We start from the raw sequence: 19,761 nt of genomic DNA, 5'->3' as shown, positions 1-19,761 counted from the left end.
AAGGGGGGCATCATAGGGCTGCGATTGGATCATATCTTGTGTACAACTCCGAACAGGGACACACACAATATGTATGGCCCATGGACCACATACCGCATGCCAGGTCTATGGTGGGCATCAATTTTCTGTGTAGTTGTTGGTAACAGGTAAGTGTTTGGCTTACCATCAGTTGTGCCCACAATGGAGTTGGCTTTAGGCATAATCTAGCAGCATAAGCAGCAACATTGTGGTTGCACTGATGGTCCACCCTCCAACAAGCGCTTTGGCCTACCTCGCCAATGCTGCAGTCTACATTTGCTGGTGTTGTCGGGTGGATCTCGGCAACTTTCATTTATGTTATCCCATGCATCATAATACGGCGGTCGGACTGCCAACATTGTAGCGGGGTGACAGTCACTGAAGCCATGGCAGTCCTAGGACCACTAAATTCGTAATTAGGCCCTTAGGGGGTCATTCTGACTCCCGCCGGCCGCGGTAACCACGGTGCCGGCGGGAGCCGCCAGAATACCGCTGCACGGTCAGAAGACCGCTGCGGTTATTCTGTGTTTCCCGCTGGGCTGGCGGGCGACCGCCAGAAGGCCGCCCGCCAGCCCAGCGGGAAACCCCTTCCCATGAGGAAGCCGGCTCCGAACGGAGCCGGCGGAGTGGGAAGGGTGCGACGGGTGCAGTAGCACCCGTCGCGATTTTCAGTGTCTGCATGGCAGACACTGAAAATCTTGTAGGGGCCCTCTTACGGGGGCCCCTGCAGTGCCCATGCCATTGGCATGGGCACTGCAGGGGCCCCCAGGGGCCCCACGACACCCCTCACCGCCATCCTGTTCCTGGCGGTCACAACCGCCAGGAACAGGATGGCGGTGAGGGGGTCGGAATCCCCATGGTGGCGCAGCAAGCTGCGCCGCCATGGAGGATTCCGCAGGGCAGCGGAAAACCAGCAGGAGACCGCCGGTTTTCCATTTCTGACTGCGGCGGGACCGCCGCGGTCAGAATGCCCTTGGGAGCACCGCCAGCCTGTTGGCGGTGCTCCCGCGGTCGACCGCCAGGGTCAGAATGACCCCCTTAGTGTGCAGCATTTTCACAGGCAAAGGATATCTACCATTGTCAGGTGTTTGCTGTGAAATCAATAAGAACAACCACCTAGAGTCAAAGATGATATGTAACATGATACAGGGGGCAGTTAAGTAATAAGGTTTTACAGTTAATGAACGCCAGTTAAAACTGCCTTTCTACTTCCAGTGAGTTCCAAAATAAGATTTCAAGCACTATAAATCAAGGGGAAGGAAACATCTAACCTCGTGTATCAGGAACAAACAACTTCAAATTTATTTTCTGTTTCAGACTGCAGATAACTTGGAATGAAGTGAAAAGAAAGGTGATTGAGCAGGTTAAACCAAACCTATAATAAAGAATGTTTGGAATGATTGGACCAGAGGGTGTGCAAGCCACTGGGTATAAAACATACATATTTCTGCTGCTTGTAATTTAGTGGTTGGAAACACTAAGGAAAGAATATGTCAAATTTGAAAGTGTCATGAGAAACATAATAAGATAACTTCTTTATCAGGTGACACCCACTTCGTAAATTGTAGACATTTCAAGTTTATATCTAAATCAGATAGATGAAAACGTCTGAAATTATGTCTGGGATCCTTTTCCACTATTAGTATATTTGTATAGGCAAAAATATAGTTACTCCTTTTAGGAGATATGGTCTGACAAACAAACTGACACAATAGTTGCTTTGTGACTTAGGGCTAGATGTAGGTTCCGATTTGCGACTTGCAAATTGCGAGTCAGAGCGACTCGCAATTTGCGAGTCGCAAATCGGAATGTAGGATGGTGTCCCTGACACCATCTGCAACTCGCAAGGGGGTCGCAAAGGCCCACCTCATGTATATTCATGAGGTGGATCGCAATTTGCGACCCCCTTTAGACTCACAGCACTCGCAGGGATGGTGGCCTGCTGGAGACAGCAGACCAACATATCTGTGACTGCTTTTAAATAAAGCTGTTTTTTTTTGTAATGCAGCTTGTTTTCCTTAAAGCTAAATTTGCTGTTTGCGACGTGCAAAAAGTATAGTTCATCTGGCCCTTAGTTGTCACTTGACTGTCAACAAGGTGATCTTTTACCTAAAAAACCTGCACTTTGAAATTAATATAATTAGCACATGTTGCCTGAGAGCTACAGGGATGTCATGAAATGCACTGTAACAACCATTGCATGACATTGACAGGAGAGAGCAGGAAAGCACTATAACTGCTAAGATATGGCACTGTGCTACTGTTTCCCTAGAACTAGTGCACAGTCATTCTGCCTAGCACCATATTCACACTTTTCCACTGAATCACTGACACAATACTGTGGTGAAAAATATTGTTGACAAAATTGTTTGCCACTAAATCTTATTCATTTACTTATAATTGTAAATAAACAATACTCATTAACATAAAAATCATCCAAAAGAAATACAAAAATATAGATTTTTTAATATATGTACAGTTTAAACTAGTAAATCCTAAATATTATAATACATTTTTTTATAATGTAAAATATGCATGTATACATACATATCGTTTGAAAACAACCTTCTTTTTTTATGCTTTAAGTTTACTACCATAAAAAGTATATGCACTCACACGTACACTTGTCCATGCAAATAAAAAGCATAAAACATAAACTATTAATTTAAACAATACATTACTTATGTTAGCCAATAAAAAATAACTAATGTAAAATCCTACAAAACATATCTGCTGAAAGAACTGAAATATTAAAAAATGTTTATAAAAGCAAATATTACAGAAAATAAACAAATAATACTATAAAATATACTTACCAATATTATAAATAGTATGTGAATCTGGGAGTATTAGATATACTATTCCCACTCCAGTTCATGCAACAGTAGGGAAAGTGTTGGATTATGGAGGGGTTCAAATAACTATTCCAACTCCAATCTGAGCAATAGCAAAGTAATTGTTAAACTTCTGATCGTTCTGATTTGATTCTCCTACTATAATCAATGAAACAGTAAGGAAATTGTTGGACTTCAGAAGAACTAAACTTACTATTCCTACTCCAGTGAGCCCAACAGTGGGGACATTGTTGGACTTTGGAGGGTTTAAATTTAGTATTCCCATCCCAAACAGTGAAACAGTGAGGAAAGTGTTGGACTTCCGATGGGTCAGATTTGCTATTCCCATTTCAAACAATGCAACATTAGGGAACGTGTTGGACGTTGGAGGGGTTAAAGTCACTTCCTAACTCCAGTCAGCACAACAAGGGAAGGCACTTCACTTCAAATGTATTATTAGATATGTGAATAACTCTATTAATGTAGAAAAATATTCAACTCTTATTAGACAGGTTATTAATAAACATATAAAATATATACATATTGATGTATTAAAAAAATACAAAATAAAAATATATAAATAAAGAAGAAAGAACGGGAAAACTTAAATTACTTATTATAAATTCACCTTCCCTAGATACCAAAAAGAAGATATGATCATTAGTAATATATTTATTTAAAAAAATACTTAAAAAACAATTCAAAGAGCACATATCATATCACCAACAAACTTTAACAAACACCATAAAATCAATTAAAAATGGTCAAAAAATTATAAATTGTTAAAATATATATAATTACTTACCAATTATTAAACTACATATAAATATCAATCATTAGCAAAAATGTATTCATTTACTTCCCAGTCAACTCATCGAAAAAATGTAAAACACAACATATAAAAATACCTGTTTAAAGCGCATGTAAATAATAAAATGTACAGAAAAAACAATTAAACAATAGAACAATTACACTTTTACTTTGCATAATAATCAACAGATATTGTAAAAAATGCAGATTAAATTACAATTAATTTTACGTAACTTCATACCCTAAACCCCTATTAATTCAGCAGCCTGTACAGAAAATATAGCTAAAATAGATCAATATCACACAATTTGCATAATTATTAATACATGAATAATTAATTAACAATGAATAAATAATAGTAAATTATTATCTAAAAATAAATCAGTATTAAATAATTTACATGATTAAAAACAATTAAATAATGAATTAACAATTCACTTTTAAATAATTATTACCTAACTCTCTTTCCACCCTTTAATCCTACAAAAAAGAAGCCACACCTAAAATATAACTAAAATACATCAATATTAAACAATTAAAATAATTAAAAATGAATTAAATACATGTTTATCAATCAGTTGTTAATTATTACTTAATGAACTTCCCGCCCTATACCCCTACAAACCCATCATCCCGCAACTAAAATATTATTGAAATAAATTATTGTTAAACAATTTACATAGATAATAATCAATTCCACAATAATTACAGATTATGAATTAATTGTTAATTAACTATTACTTAATTAACTTCCCCATCCCCTACAAACCAAACAAACCACTATTACACTACAAGTTACTATTAAGAATTAAATAAGACATTTTAAATTACTTAAAATCGCACGCTCTATTTATAAAATAATTATACAAACCATAGCAGCACATAAAATTAATATATTAAGTAAAATCTTTAGAATAAACAAAACAATAATATCTTTACAACTATATTACTGGAAGCAGTATTAAAAATAACATTATCCTTAAAAACGATATTGTTTACCAAAACAATGATGTTCTTAACAATATTTTTGAATAACAATATTTTTTTCCAATATTTCTCTTGCCCGGTATTTTAAACTCAAGTGCCCTTTGCACCATAGTGTAAAGGTATCTGTTTAATGTCTAGCTTAGGTTCTGGATGGGTATCCATCCAATACAAAATACTATGCCCAGAAACATTTTAAAGCTCCTTCCATTTTGGAAATATGCTTTGCAGTACAGCACATATGCAAAGTTGGAAAAGTTTGGAGAAATAAAAGAACCACTATATTTTGGTGCAAAACGTGCTGATTAATATTATTAAATTGGGTTTTGTGAAACAAACCATGAGTGGTTGTATGGGTACTCCTATGTACCACCCATGGAAAGGCCCGTTGATGCAAGGTAATTCCAAGCAGTGCTCCTTTACATTACTTTCAAGCAACATTCCAGTACAAAACAAGTTTTGCTAATTCATTGTACATTTAAAACAATTTGTGTTGGTTTATATCAGATTTGTGGTGCAAAACTGGAAAAAGATGTAGTGAGTCTCTTGTTTCATACTTGAAAGATGAGGACAAGATACATTCTTTGTGTAGGAAAGTCCTCCATTTTGCCCTGGTCACCCCCACACTTTTTGGACAGGTACTGGTGGTTACTGACTCTTGGCTGTGCCCTGGATACTGCTTACCAGTCCCAGGGCTAGTGATCTGTGTAAAGTGGATATGCAAATTAAGCTAATTATAATTGACAAAGGTAACCTACCTATAAGTCCCTAGTATATGGTCGGGCATGGAGGTTTAGGGACACCAGCATAGGTAGTGCCCCAATAAGTGCACTGCTGAGGAGCCCAGTGTAATTTTAAAGGCAGGCCTGCCTTGCTGGCTGCTTTTAAATTAAAGTTACATGCAAATTGGACTTTGGAATTAAAAGTAGTTCCAAAGTCTTAAACTACCTTATTGTTACATATGTCACCCCTAAGGTGTGCTCTATGTGCCCCTAGGGCTGGATGCCATGTAACTATAAACAGGGACCTTATAAAAATAGTTTTATAAGCCCTGGTGAGGTAGAACAGCCAAATCTGTTTTTCCCTCATTGTAGTGAATGGCCTCCATAGGCTAGAATGGGGAGACTTTATTTTAATTATAAAAGTCCCCTTAAGTGACACATACCAAGAGTTTGGTATCAAAGTAATTGTTATAATAAATCCCCCAACTTCTAGTTGTTGGATTTAATATAAATGTTCAGGTAAAGCGTTTTAAACTTTACCTGAAAAGTTGCCAACTTCAGCCCTGCAGTGTTTTTGCTGTAAACTTTGCACTTGTATAGCGCACTACTCACCCGCTAGGGTCTCAAGGTGCTGTACACATACCACTATGGAACCCCTCCTGGCTTTTCCCTGTGAGGTGCCCACTTCTGGGCACCCCCAGGGTGAAGCCAGGCATCCTAGCACTGTTGGGGCCGTTGGGGAGATTAAGCAAGCTATTGCCCAGAGTTACAGAGTGGGACCCATTAATTAGATTAGGCACCAAGGCGAGAATTATCTGGTCCAAGGGAATTGAGCCCAAGACATGCCGTGGCGGGGCTTGAACCCTGGTCCCGGGCCAGATCTCTGCATCAGGGTCTGCCACTCTAACCATTGTGCCACACTTCTCCACTGCTGCTGTGCTCTGACTGGCCAGCCAATCACAGCCTGGCCAGGCTGGCTTGATGAGGTGTGAAGTGGCCTGGCTTCACACAAAGAGATGTGCTGGTGGGAAGAGATTTCCCCTCAGCTGGTGGTGAAGCAGTAAGGAGAAGGGCACCCAAACTGGTCTTGAAAGGCAGAGAAAGACATTTGGAACAACCCAGCAACACCTCTACATCCTGCAAACCCAGACAACTAGGTGCCCCTTGATTAGATTAGGAGAGGGCAGGAGAGGGGTGTGTTTAGGACTCTGAAGGACTGCACCAGCTGCACACTTGGGCTTCACCACAAGAAGGACTTTGCCTGGCTTCAACTGGTTCAAGGAGGGACTCCCTGTTTGCTACAGGTGAAAAATTGCTAACAAGAGTCCCCTGCACCAACTCCTGAAGAAACCAACCAGCTGACCACTGTCCAGTGGCCAAAAAGGAGTTTGTGCCAGGTGCATTCTGGGAGTTGTGTCCACACACCCAAGGAGCATCTCAGAACTTCTGGAACCTTGGGTGAGCTGTGGACCCCAAAAGAACCTTAAAAGAACATCTGGGAGAAGCTCCAGAATTCTGGAGAACTTTTGGAAAAAAGCTCCATAGAAGGACCAACCCGGCACGGCAACTCTAGCCGGCTTGCCTCAACCGCGACCCGGCCTGACTTGCAGGTTCGTCCTGCTGAAGAAAATCTCCAAAAAAGAGAGGAAGTTGACCGGGACCTCCCAGCCAGCGTATCCGAGGAGGGCTCCAAGGACGTCGGATCAAGATCCAGGTTTGCCCCGGTCGAAGGATTTTCACCTCCAAAAAACGACTAAGTCCAAAGGTCTAATTCTCCAGCGAGGGTTACCGCGACGCGTATCCGAAGAAGTGTTCCAGGATGTCGGATAGGACTGTCAGGTTCGTCCTGCTGAAGAAAATCTTCAGAAAAATGACTAAGTCCGAAGGTAAACTTTTGACCAAGACCTCCCGCGGGCTGTAGACGAGCCGGGCTCCATCGCGGTCGTCCTTAAACTTTGACTTTGCCCCGGTCGAGGTGCGACAAGATGACCAGATTGGCGCTTTTTGTTTCTAGGCGCTAGAAAACAATAATTCTTTAAAAATTCATATCTCCGGTTCCCCTTATCCGATTTTATTTGTTTTTGTGTAATTTTAAAGATAAAAATATAATCGATTTTTATGAATTGGTTTTGGATTTTTATACTGTTTCCTGTGTTTTACTTATTTACTGTTTTGTGATATTTGAATGCTTTACACTCCTAAACTAAGCCTTGTCGCTCGTTGCCAAGCTACCAAGGTTTGAGCTGGGTTTAATTTACTAAGACCTAACTGGACCTAAGTGGAGGCTAGTGGCCTATTGCTAAGTGTTGGTACTTACCTGCCCTTACCAATAACCCATTTTCCAACACTTTGGTTTGGGTACATCATCTTGTAAACAGAAACTAAACTCCAGTTAATGTACTAACTGGTAATTTGGGTGATATAGACTTAGCATCCCTTTTTCACTACAAGTGCAACAACTCTTTTTTCATTTCTTAGGGCACTTATTGCAAATGTGTTTCAATCCCAGTGTTAAAAGATAATGGTCTCCTGTGCTCTTTCAAAATACACAGGTCTGGCTATAGTTTATAGTATTTTTAGTCGTCTACACAACTTTCCTTCAGAGATGTCTAGTGCAATATATCCTCATAATTATTTGTCAGTCAAGATGGTAATGGTTAGTCGAAAACTTCAAATCAGTTAATTATACTGCCAAATTACAAGAGTTCTGTTCTTTCAACAGTTCTTTATCTGCCTGTATATATTCTTTTGAAAATGTTCGATTGGTAAAACATTTTTTTTACATGTTTCCTCGTTCTTTTTTTAAATGTCAGCGCACCACCATTTTATCTCAATGTTTTAGAAGGAACTCTTGTTCTTTATCTTGAAATGTCAACACATCCAATAGTGGAGCACATTATTCTTCAGTTGTACTCCAACAATCCAGGCCTACATTATTAACTACTGCAAGTTCAGGGCCTGTGAAACTTCAAACTATCGTTTCAGTTGAAAATGTCTCTAGCATTTTCTAACAGTGACATGTTTTAGGAACATGGTCGATTGTTCTTGTCAAGCAAAAGGGAGGCAAAAGAAAGTAAAAGAGCGAGTATATGTCGAGGAACAGCTTCTGGGAAACATTATAATGAGGTGCCGACAAGGTCATATTATGGGAGACTCATTATACTACCACGGATATAGAGAACAACGCGCACATCAAAGTGAACTTTAAACTTGTTCTTTAATGTCAGACTAATTAACGTTAACAAAGAAACGTTGGCGTCATTACCATCCATCAATTTTAGAGCTAAAAAATTTTTTTTACATCAGTATCGTCCCGTTTTAAATTGCAGGCTTTACAATGATCCAAAGTTATATTAATTTAACAAGATAAGTAAAATAGTTCACTGGACCTTCAAAACGTATTATGCACATTTCACATTTCACATCTTACTGATTATCAGGCAGAGTGACTTTTATAAAACTTTATTAAAATCGGTTCTAAAGTTAGCACGACTTGCAAGTTGAATGCCAAACTTTGTCGTGTGGCATCCCGAGTTCTGGAACTAAACTGGGCTTAGCATGTTTACTCTATTTGTTGATTCTTTCTAACGAGACATAAACCACATGCTTTCTCCCTCACAGTGTAATACTGAGGGAAAACTTTAACTTTTTTCCAGTGGAAACAAAGGGCCAGATGCAGGAAGAAAGCAAATTGCGACTTGCAATTTGCGAGTCCGTGCGACTCGCAAATTGCAAGTCGCAATTTGCTATGCAGAAAGGTGTCTCAGACACCTTCTGCAACTCGCAATGGGGTCGCAAAGACCCACCTCATAAATATTTATGAGGTGGGTCGCAGTTTGCGACCCCATTGCGAGTATAGGCACTCGCTAACATGGAGGCCTGCTGTAGTCAGCAGGCCTCCATGTTAGCGACCTGCTTTTAAATAAAGCAGTTTTTTTTTTTTTTTTAAATGTAGCCCGTTTTCTCTAAGGGAAAACGAGCTGCATTTCAAAAAATCCGAAACCTTTTGTTTCGGTTTTTTCAGGGCAGGGAGTGGTCCCTTGGACCACTCCCTGCCCTGAAAAAATGTTTTGGGGTCCATTCACAAAGGGGAAGGGGTCCCATGGGGACCCCTTCCCGTTTGCGAATGGGTTACCATCCACTTCAAGTGGATGGTAACTGCGACTCCATTTGCGACCGCATACGCGGTCACAAATGGAATTGCATACCATTGCGAATCGCAAATAGGAAGGGAACACCCCTTCCTATTTGCGATTCGGAAATGCATTTTGCGAGTCGGATCCGACTCGCAAAATGCATTTCAACATAGCAAAGTGGCTTTTGCGAGTCGCAAACGGCGTTTTTCGCCGTTTGCGACTCGCAAAACCCTTGCTACATCTGGCCCAAAGTTCCTAAGGAGATTTGGTATTTGCGGAAGTTCATTGAAGACAAATCACTGGTGTTAAATGTTTAAGTATTGAAATTATGCCAAATAACCAAGATTATATCAATGAAAGTATGCAGAATAACTAAGATTGGAGATTCAATGTCAATTTATATAATTATTTGTGGTTGGGGAGAGCGGTTTAGCAGACACAGGGGCATAGTTATCAAAATGTTTTGCGTCTCCATTGCGCCACGCAAAGAGACACAAGGCGACACAAAACCTAGAATGAGATTTACCAAGCCACTAAAGGCCACCTTGCGTGGCTCTGCATAGCTTGGTAAATCAGGAGAAACACAAGCCAGTGAAAGTCACTGCCCTGCACTACTCTGTCCTAGAGAGGCATTCCAAGGGTGGAACGTGGGTGTTCCTGTGCATACACCCATGGATTCTGGAGGATTCTTAGATTTCACCATGAGTGGTTGACTTGGGAATGTGTCAAAATGCTACGCGTTCCAAGGGGAGGTGTAACAAGATGAAATTCCTTTATTTCTCCCTAAAATGTTTTTTTTTCTATGTGTGCTGCATTCCCTAGCACATGTAGAAAGAGAAAGGAGCCTCAAAGAGTTGTTTTGTGCAGGAAGGTGTTCCAAAAACAATCCTGCCTGCATTGGCTCTGTGCAGCACATAGGGGGTCATTACGAGTTCGGCGGACGTTTTTCACTGTCTGCCTCTCTTCCAACGGGGTGGTTGAGGCCACGCAGGTTATCTCCCCGCCATCCCCATTAAGAGTTTCCTGCTAGCCTGACGGGCTGAAACCTCCATTTCCGCCCGCAAGCATAGCGAGAAACAGGCTTCAGCATTGTCAGTGGCTCATAATAGAGCCAGCAGCAATGCTGTAGCCCGCAGGGTGCACGAGCACCCTCGCAATGTTCACTCTCTGCAAAACAGAGAGTGAACATTGTGATGGTGCTGGGTGGGGGGTGCTGCACTGCCCATGCCAAGAGCATGGGCAGTGCAGGTGCTCCCCTGTGGCCACCTACCCCTGTTCTCTGCCAGCCTTTCCATGGTGGTGTAACCGCCATGAAAACGCTGGCGGAGAACAAGGTCGTAATCCCCAGGGCAGCGCTTCTTGCAGCACTGCCCTGGCAGATGAGAATATCTGCCACCTCCAGACGCTGAAGGTTCCCTTTTGGTCCAATCACCAGAGGTTAATTGTGCCGGTCGGACTGCCATATTGGTGACGGTCCAGATTGCCACCACTTGTGTGGCGGTCTAAAGACCGCCACACTCGTAATGACCCCCTTAGTGTGCCAGCACAAGTAGAAGAAAGGAAAGATGTCTTGCTGTGCGGCGTTGCATGGCATTTTTATAAACCTACCCCTCAGTTCACAAGACATGGGTTCCGCTTTAAATATGGCTCCATGAGCAGTTGTCACTGAAGTGACCTTCGAAAAATATGGTTGCTCTTCAAAATGGTATTTGGGTAAGCATCTTCATCAAATCATTTATTTTAAGCATGGCTACTATAACATAGAAAATAATCAAATACCAAAATAAATCAAAAGAAAAAAGGGAATTAGGAAAAATCATATAACACAAATGGACGGCAATCATCTACAATAAAGGTAGTTATAATCATGGATGAGGCAGACAATGAAGATTAAAAGGCAGTTTATGATATTACACAAGCCTTCTTCCTTGAACCGCAAGCTCTCTGAAAGGCATTGAGCAACATAAAAAAATCAAACCTATTATGCAAGTTGTGAAATCTCAAACAAGCATCCTTAACAGTCTTGGCTTCAAAGAATTAAAGGGTTATAATATCAGGAAGAGGGGTACTGTTACTTGGGTAATGCCCTCTTTATTGCAAAATAGTTAAATTTTCTAGCATTGAGTGGCTAATTTTGAAACAAATGGTAAGGTACCTAGTCTGTGCATGTTATAAAATATCTTAAGTCAGGTGGATGGATGCCTTCAAAATATATTTCAACTATCTTTGCAGTTTTCATTTCTACAAGTGCCTGCTGAAAAAAGGAGCTTAATACTGAAGTAGAATCTTTCTTCTGTAATCCCATTGTGTTTGAGCAGGATCAGTTTATTCTGCATGGCCAGAAGCTACATCACAACTGTGTAAAACATAACTTTGTTTAAAAAAAAAACATGGAAGACAACACACACCATTCAACTTTTGAAGCCACATTTAATTTTACAGACAATACTATCTGCAGGGGGATCTAAAAGCGCTGGGGCTGGACGTAGTAGTTTCCAAATCAAATTGTTCTTGCTACATGTTAAGGCCTTAAACTAGGCAGTATTTAAAAGGTTCACCCTCGCAACACACACATGATATTTTACATTTAGGGGTGCAATTGAGCGGTTGTACCATTTTATGGATTAGCCCATTATATTTAGGGCATTTTGAGAAAGCAAACGTATTTTACAGATGATCGTAATGGAAACTACATCTAATTTGGCTCTTTTGAAGTAATTCTCAAATGTATCTTTATCTTTCAGCATTTTGACATAAACCTGTCTTTGGCCACATATATGGATATGATTTTGCTCATAGAATTGCCTTCTGAAATAGAACTAAATTACATTCTCCAGTTTTCAAATTTGAAGGCTGTGTAGCACTGTCAGCAAATAGCAGTGGTTGTAGAGGCTGAGGGCATATTCACAGAACATTTTCTTTGATTGTGCTGACTGTTCTAGGTAGATCATTTAGGTGCAATGTGAAAAGAACTATGTTGTCTATGCCTCTCTGGCTCATGTGAATGTGGACTTAATTCATTTGGAAAAGACCTTTAGTCTGCCTATCATCCATGCCACAAAGCTAGCAAAGCACCACACAAGACCACTATTGTCAAATTCAAATTTGACCTGCATGGTCTGGTGAAATGTGGTTGTAGTCATCCACCAACTGAATAAGTTTATTGGATATTATTTGGTATCAATCATTTAGGTGGGATGATATTGTGATCCAATAAATATTTCTTGTTCATTTATAGAAATTGCACACCATGACAGGGGTATTTGTCATAGACTAGAAGAGCATAAAAGGCCATCAACAAGACTGGTATCATCCCAAAGGGTACAATTTCTACAGGTCCATTTGGGGCACCCTCAATACCGGAGCCTATTCTGGTTTCTATAATTCCATAGTTCCCATGACTTGTTCCTGAATTAATAGGCTAAAGCCTATTTTAATACCAATCCCCACTTCTAAACCAACAACACAAGTGATTAGGCAAAGAAATTATTTTTTAAATTGCACAAAACCTGAGACTAAAATTCTTAGCATCCATTTCTTTTGCAGATGCCCTTAGATCTCTCCATGCCCCCAAACATGTCCCCTGTTTTTCTTGACGTACTTACTGGTTAATCACCATACTTGGAGACCAACTCTCACTGCTGCATGAACATCTGCTCTCTGAAGGCCTTATGTAGACCATTGTTTGTGTCAGGTATTCCCCATTAAATCAACAATAAAAGGTATGTTTTGACTTCAGAGCCATGTTTTTGACTTGTTGAGATAGGCAGATGTTAATAGTTTTCATTACTGTGTCAATGTCTTCCAAAATATCAGCACCATCATATGTGAAGTTGAGGATTATTTCTTATGAGGGCTGGGAGTATTTATATATTGTGGGAGTTCCTCCAACAAATTATATTTTGTCCATTTACAACCAACTTATAGGGACTAGACCTACATTTGGTAAATGCTCTGAGCCAGGATTTTGCAACTTACTATAAGAGACACAAGAATGAGGTCAGGGTCATTTTCCAGATGGGATGTGACATCAACATCACTAGGTGATCGGCAATTATTGACTACAGCATACTCACTGATGAGTTTGGTTTTAATGGTGGCATACATAAAAATAGCAGGAACATTAGAAACCTATTTGCTATTTAGTGGTCAAACAAATCAGTGAATGACAATAACACATTTTGGAATCTTTTTATTAAACAATTGCTCCATGAACAGTACATACTGATAATAAATCTACTGTGAAAGAGACATCACTCGGCCACAGGTCCTGGTACAAGCAGAACAGTTGGCCACATGATATATAAAAACATTTACATACATGTGATGAAACCACATTTCTATGACAAACGGGGTCAACATGCGCTTCCCTATCGCAGGCGACTGACCCCCACCCTCTCCTGCTTTATCTCCTCTAGGCTCGCAAATTATTCCATACCCTCTCCCAGTTCTTAGGGCAGTCTCTACTCTGGTACACCACATTTACCCCCCGTTGGCACTAGTCCAGAGCAGATTCCCATGCAATGACCCAGGGGGTCTGATTGCTCCCCATGCCCTTGCTATATTGCACTTAGGTACAACACCACCAATACTAGCCAGATCTTCTGATACTGAGACCACACCTCCTTGCCAGGTATTTGCAGTAGATGTCATCCTTCCTCTAGTGGGACAGTGAGACCAGTAACCTGTGACATTATTTGTGTTATTTTGCTCCAGTATTCTTGAATAGTGGGGCAGTCCCACAGTACTTGGAATAAAGATCCACTTAGCCACACCCCTGGCACACAGATCTGGCTTGCACCTACCAAGTATGCACATTATTGAGTAATATGACCTGTGTAATATCCTCAACTGGACCAACCAGAACCAAGACTGGATGGCCACCTTTGGAGGGCTCTGCACCACCTCCAACCAGTCGTCATCTTCAGTGAGACCAAGATCCCTCTCCTAAGTCTCCTGCAATGCACCAAGGTGATCTCGAGAATTATTCCTCAGTTTCCTAAATGTCAGAGAGACAGCTCTCTCCAGCATAGGATCTGAGAAAAGACGGTCCTCTAGTGGCAAGACTTCAGACAACTACCCCCGAATATGTTGCAACAATGCATGCCCCAATTGCAGGTGACTAAAGCACTCACTCACTCCCTTCTCATATTCCTGCTGCAGCACCTTAAATGCCACAAATGTTTGGTCCCTCAATCCTGATAAGTTCCCATTTGGAAAACCCTTCAAGTCCTCCTACGTCCCTCAAGAGTTCATTATCCCATAATGAAGTCCATTCTGTCAACCTGCCCTTCCGTCTGAGGAATTTGGTGGCTTCCCTGCATATTTGTGCCACTGCCTGTGTGTGGGTCAGTAAGGCATTCTCTCACAACCTCCTGTAGGGCAGAGGTGTGTAGTCCTTACCCCCCATGGCCTCAAGGTCACACTGTATGCCGGCTCTTTATGATCAGTGAGCACCCAGTCATTCACAACCATCAATTGGGACACCCAATAGTATTTGCGTGTGTCAGGGACTGCCAGTTCACCTTTGTAAACCCCTTTCTACAGTTTAACCAGCTCTATTCTGGTTATATCCACAACCCACTGGCGCTGGCGGGGCTCATGATCCACCCCACTAAAGAAATCTGAGGGAATTTTGTAGGGCGCATTTTACAAGACATACGGTTGGTAGGGGTGGGTCATTATCTGAAGAGGATAGCCCTACCCATCAGGGACACTGGGAGAGTCCTCCAGTGGGTGATATCACTGTGGAGGTGGTCCAGATGGGGAAAAAGATTTCTTCCAGGACATCTGCAGCATCCTGCATAACATGAATGCCCAGGTAATAAAATCCAGCCCACACTACCAGGGCTATGTACTTCAATGGCAGGTGAGGAGCATCTCAAGCCAGAGGAAAGACAAGGGACTACCCTTAATAGTCTCTGAAGATGTGGAAGATATGCATTAGCCTGTTCACCATGAGGTGAGGCTGCATGGCATATAGTAGGATGTTGTTTGCATAGAAAGAAATCTGTTCTCCCCAGTACCTGCTCCCCTGGATACCACCAAATGAAAGGGTCCTGCCGGACCCATGCCACAAGTGGCTCCAATGCGAGCATGAAGAGCATCAGGGACAATGTGCAAATTTGCCTCATGCCCTGATAAAGAGCAAATGGCCATAACAAGGGTTTATTAACTTGTGCTCTGGCTAGTGGGGCCTGGTAAAGTAATCTGACCCACGTGCAGAATTGTGGGCTGAATCCCAATCAAGTGAGTCCTGCAAATAAGTAGGTTCATTCAATACTATGAAATACCAATTTGGCATTCAACAAGAGTAACACAGAGCGCTTAGCCTGAGGGACTGCAGATAAATGTAGCACCCCATACAAGTGCCGTAGGTTCAATTGTTTCCCCTTGCCTGGCATGAAGCTAGATTGATCTGGGTGTATTATTGTGGTGATTACCTTCTGGAGATGGGTCACAAAGGTTTTCGCTAGCACCTTCATCTCTAGGTTTAGAAATTATATAGGCTGATATGACCCACAGAACTAGGATGGCTTACCTTTCTTAGGAAGAACCACTATAGTGCACATTGTTTGATCTTCAGGTAGACTGTCCTTCTCCCTTGCCACCCGAAACATGTCCAACATAGGCCTGGCTACTTTGTCAGCTATGCATTTGTATAGTTTCACTGACAGGCCGTTAGTCTCAGCTGCCTTCCAGTTTGAAATTCTAAAAGGGCCCTCTGGATTTCTTCAATCATCAGGCCTTGGTCTAATGTCTTCCCATCTGTATTTGCATGTTTTGGGAGGGAAATGTCTTTCAGAAAGGCAGTCTCTTTTGTCCAGCCAGGCAATCAATTTGCCAGCTTTATTACCCACATCGCACAGGCAGTGTTGAGTCACGAGCGCATAAGCTTGGGCCCTGTTCTTAGCTAATTCCCTATGCTCATGTTGTTTGAGTCAGAGCCTGTAATATTGTTGAGGGTTACTTGTCCCCCCTTGCAGAATAAAGACAGCAATAGCAAGAATCTCACATTCTAACACCTTAATGTGTAGCTGTTGTTCCTTCTTTTCCCACCACCAGAGCTTGGACCTGCCTGCAGGTCACTGCCTTAAAGGCTTCTTACAGGATGCAAGCAGATTCTATTGTACCATTATTTTGTAAGAAGTACTGGTCCATCCTTTCTCTGATTTTATCCCTGAAGGTTTATTCTCTGAAGAACCATGGGTCGATACATGGGGCATCGTGGACATACCAGTAGGTCCAGTCAGGGGCACTTTCACTGGGAAGTGATCTGAAATGCTGCAAGCTTTTCTAAACTGACTATCATGAATGTGGTGGTTAAAAACATAGACCCTCATTACAAGCGTGGTGCCCCGTAACATCCCTGGAGGTCCAACCGTCAGGGAACTGCCAGCTCCACCTGGATCTTGGATTGCGGTGGTCTGGCAGTGACGAGGATCCTGATATGCCAGGGCAAGCGCTGCAAGCAGCACTGCCCTCGTTCACCACCAGCCTGTATGCAAGCCCTCCAGCCAAGCCAACGCCTCCTCCAGTGAAGTGAAGTGCCAGGATCTGCCCTCCGCCACTACTCGCAACGTGCTGGGTATATCTTCATGTATTTAAGTTCCTTCATTCATATGGATTTTTTTAACGTAATCAAATCTGTGGTGTTCGGAAATTCAAGATGAAGTTTGGGAAGAAACGCACTATGACATTTTCATAGTGTAGGTCACCAAAGGAGTGAATTACCTGCAGGATAGCATCCCTGTCATGATAGTTGAACACCTGGCAAAGATTGTTCGTGGAGGGGCCCCAGTTGAGGTGAAGACACCGTTGCCTTGTGAGCCCTCACAATTGTGAAAAAGACATTGGTTTGAGTTTGGGTTTGAGGGTGCTAACTATGAGATCTTCCAGGAATAGATTGACACTGGGACCCTCGACCCCCTCACGGACCCCCACAACCCTGAGTCTTTCCTGTCTGCCCTCCCTATCTGATCTTCCATTTTAGCAGTCACCATGGCATTTTGCTTGGTGAGGAATTGTACTTGCTCTTCCAGCCTCCTGGTAATAGACTGCAGGGTGTTAATGTTAGTTTCAGTGGTGGAGAGCTTCACCAATATTTTCTTTAGGCTGGCCCTCAGGAGTGTAACATCGATTATCACAGCATCCAGTTTTAGTTCGATGGTGCCTTTTGAGTCTCAAAAGGCGGCTCTTTTCTCCTGGAGGGAGGGCTTTGTCGCATTTGGGAGAGCCGTCTGTACCTCAGTGGTGATGGAGCAGATATGTCAATTAAGAAATTTCTAATTACTTATGTGTGTGTTTATTAATGAGAAAAATGCATAGAGAAATTAATCGTAGAAAAATAATGTGCACGTTTTCAAAATGTGCCCTCGGGGAGTGATCACCATTTGTACTAAAAGGACTAAAAGATGTAAAATAATGAAAAACACATAAGAAAAATGCACTAATATGTCATAATGAAATGTATAACCTATGTTTTATATTAATTCATATTCTTAAATTAGCCGGACTAAGGGACTGGTTTCACTGGGCCTCGCTTGCTCTGAACATGGAGACTTCGAATGCCTTGCAAAGGACTGGTAGTTGGAGAAAGAGACCTTGAACCACTCAGAGTTCAGACGGCTTAGCTGGAACATTATGCAATGTACCAACTTTGATACAATCATGTGTAGTGTAGGCTAAATGTCCTTTCCCAGGACTTGAGCAATATGGACACTGACTGAAGACTCCTATGCAACAATTTAGTTACCTGAAGAGACGGATTATGTTCTCATCACAAGAAGAACCAAACAGTTTTATGGGACACAAGACATATGCAAACTCAAAGATTTGGTAAACAAAAACTATAGGTTAGAGTCATAACTTCGATAGACTGACCAATTAGCAATTAGTGGGATGGACTGGAAGACCTCAATAAAAAGTCATGACAAAGGGTGAGGATTCAGAATTGTGAGGAGAAAGTTGATGACGTCAAGAGACACTGTCCGAGGTGCTGATATTGAGGTCATACTCTGTGAGCCTGATCTGTAGCTGACTATTGATGACCTGTAGACGAAAACTGACTTGTTGCTGATCCATCCTGGATAGGTAGCTATGAAAATGTGACTGACAATTTTGTGCCTTTTCTTCTAGGTACCAACTGTGCTGCTTTATAGAGATTTACTCTTAGGTAGATTTTTCCAAATTAATGTTTTTGCCTAAATTGTTTTCGCATGAAGTCCCACATGCTAATCTTGGTTAGGTAGGCTTTTAGGGGTGACATTGGCAAATTACTGACAAACTTATTTGCTGAATTACATTATTAATGCTGGTATTCATAGCTTATGTTGTTGCTTTATCACATATGTTTTCTTTAAGAGATAATGTGCCTCATTACAACCTTTCGGCGATTGTACCGCCAACAGGCTGGCGGCACAATCAGGCAAATTACGACCGCGGCGGTAGAGACCGCCATGGAAAGGCTTGCGGGAAGGGGAGTTGTGGGGCCCCTAGGCACAGTCCCACCCTGCTTTTCACTGTCTGCACAGCAGACAGTGAAAAGCGCGAAGGGTGCAGCTGAACCCGTCGTACTGCCGCAACACCGCTGGCTCCATTAGGAGCTGGCTGCCATGTTATGTCCGACATCCCAGTTGGGCCGGCGGGCAGAAACTCTGTTTCCACCCGCCGGCCCAGAGGGGATCTCATAATGTGGCCGGCGTCATTGCGGCCACATTGGCGGCCGCTCAGCGGTTAAACCTTGGCGGGCTGCCTCCACCACCCGCCAAGGTTGTAAAGAGGGCCAATGTCTTTTAACTGATGAATTAATAAAGAGTTGATTTGAATAAAGATTGAACTAACAGATGACCTAGAATTGTAAGCAATAGGGAATAAAACTTGTTAACCCTTTTCATGAGTAGTAGTTATTCTTGAGTATTATGGTTTAAAGTTGTTTTCCACAGAATGATCTCTGATTATTGATGTTATCTGCCATTTCAGTGGTCACCGCATGACTAGGATACTCCATGAGATTTAAAAGGTTGATCGTCCTATACGCGTCCCATTGTAAGTTTGCTTACTAAGGACCGGGCGCACTAGCAGTGGCCTTGTGTGGAGGTCTAGCTACTGCACCAGGGTAGAAGACCAACGTCCTCTCCTGGTCAATGCCACTCTTTCATCATGGAAGGATGAGTATCCTCTGCTGCTGCGCAAGCCGGGGCTTTGTCCTCAAGAAGAATGCCAGATGCACAAATGTAGAGTGTTGCAGTAGGCATC

Source organism: Pleurodeles waltl, chromosome 3_1 (assembly GCF_031143425.1).
Source record: "Pleurodeles waltl isolate 20211129_DDA chromosome 3_1, aPleWal1.hap1.20221129, whole genome shotgun sequence".
In the NCBI taxonomy this organism is placed as follows: Eukaryota; Metazoa; Chordata; class Amphibia; order Caudata; family Salamandridae; genus Pleurodeles; species Pleurodeles waltl.
Note: the sequence above shows the minus strand (reverse complement) of the source record.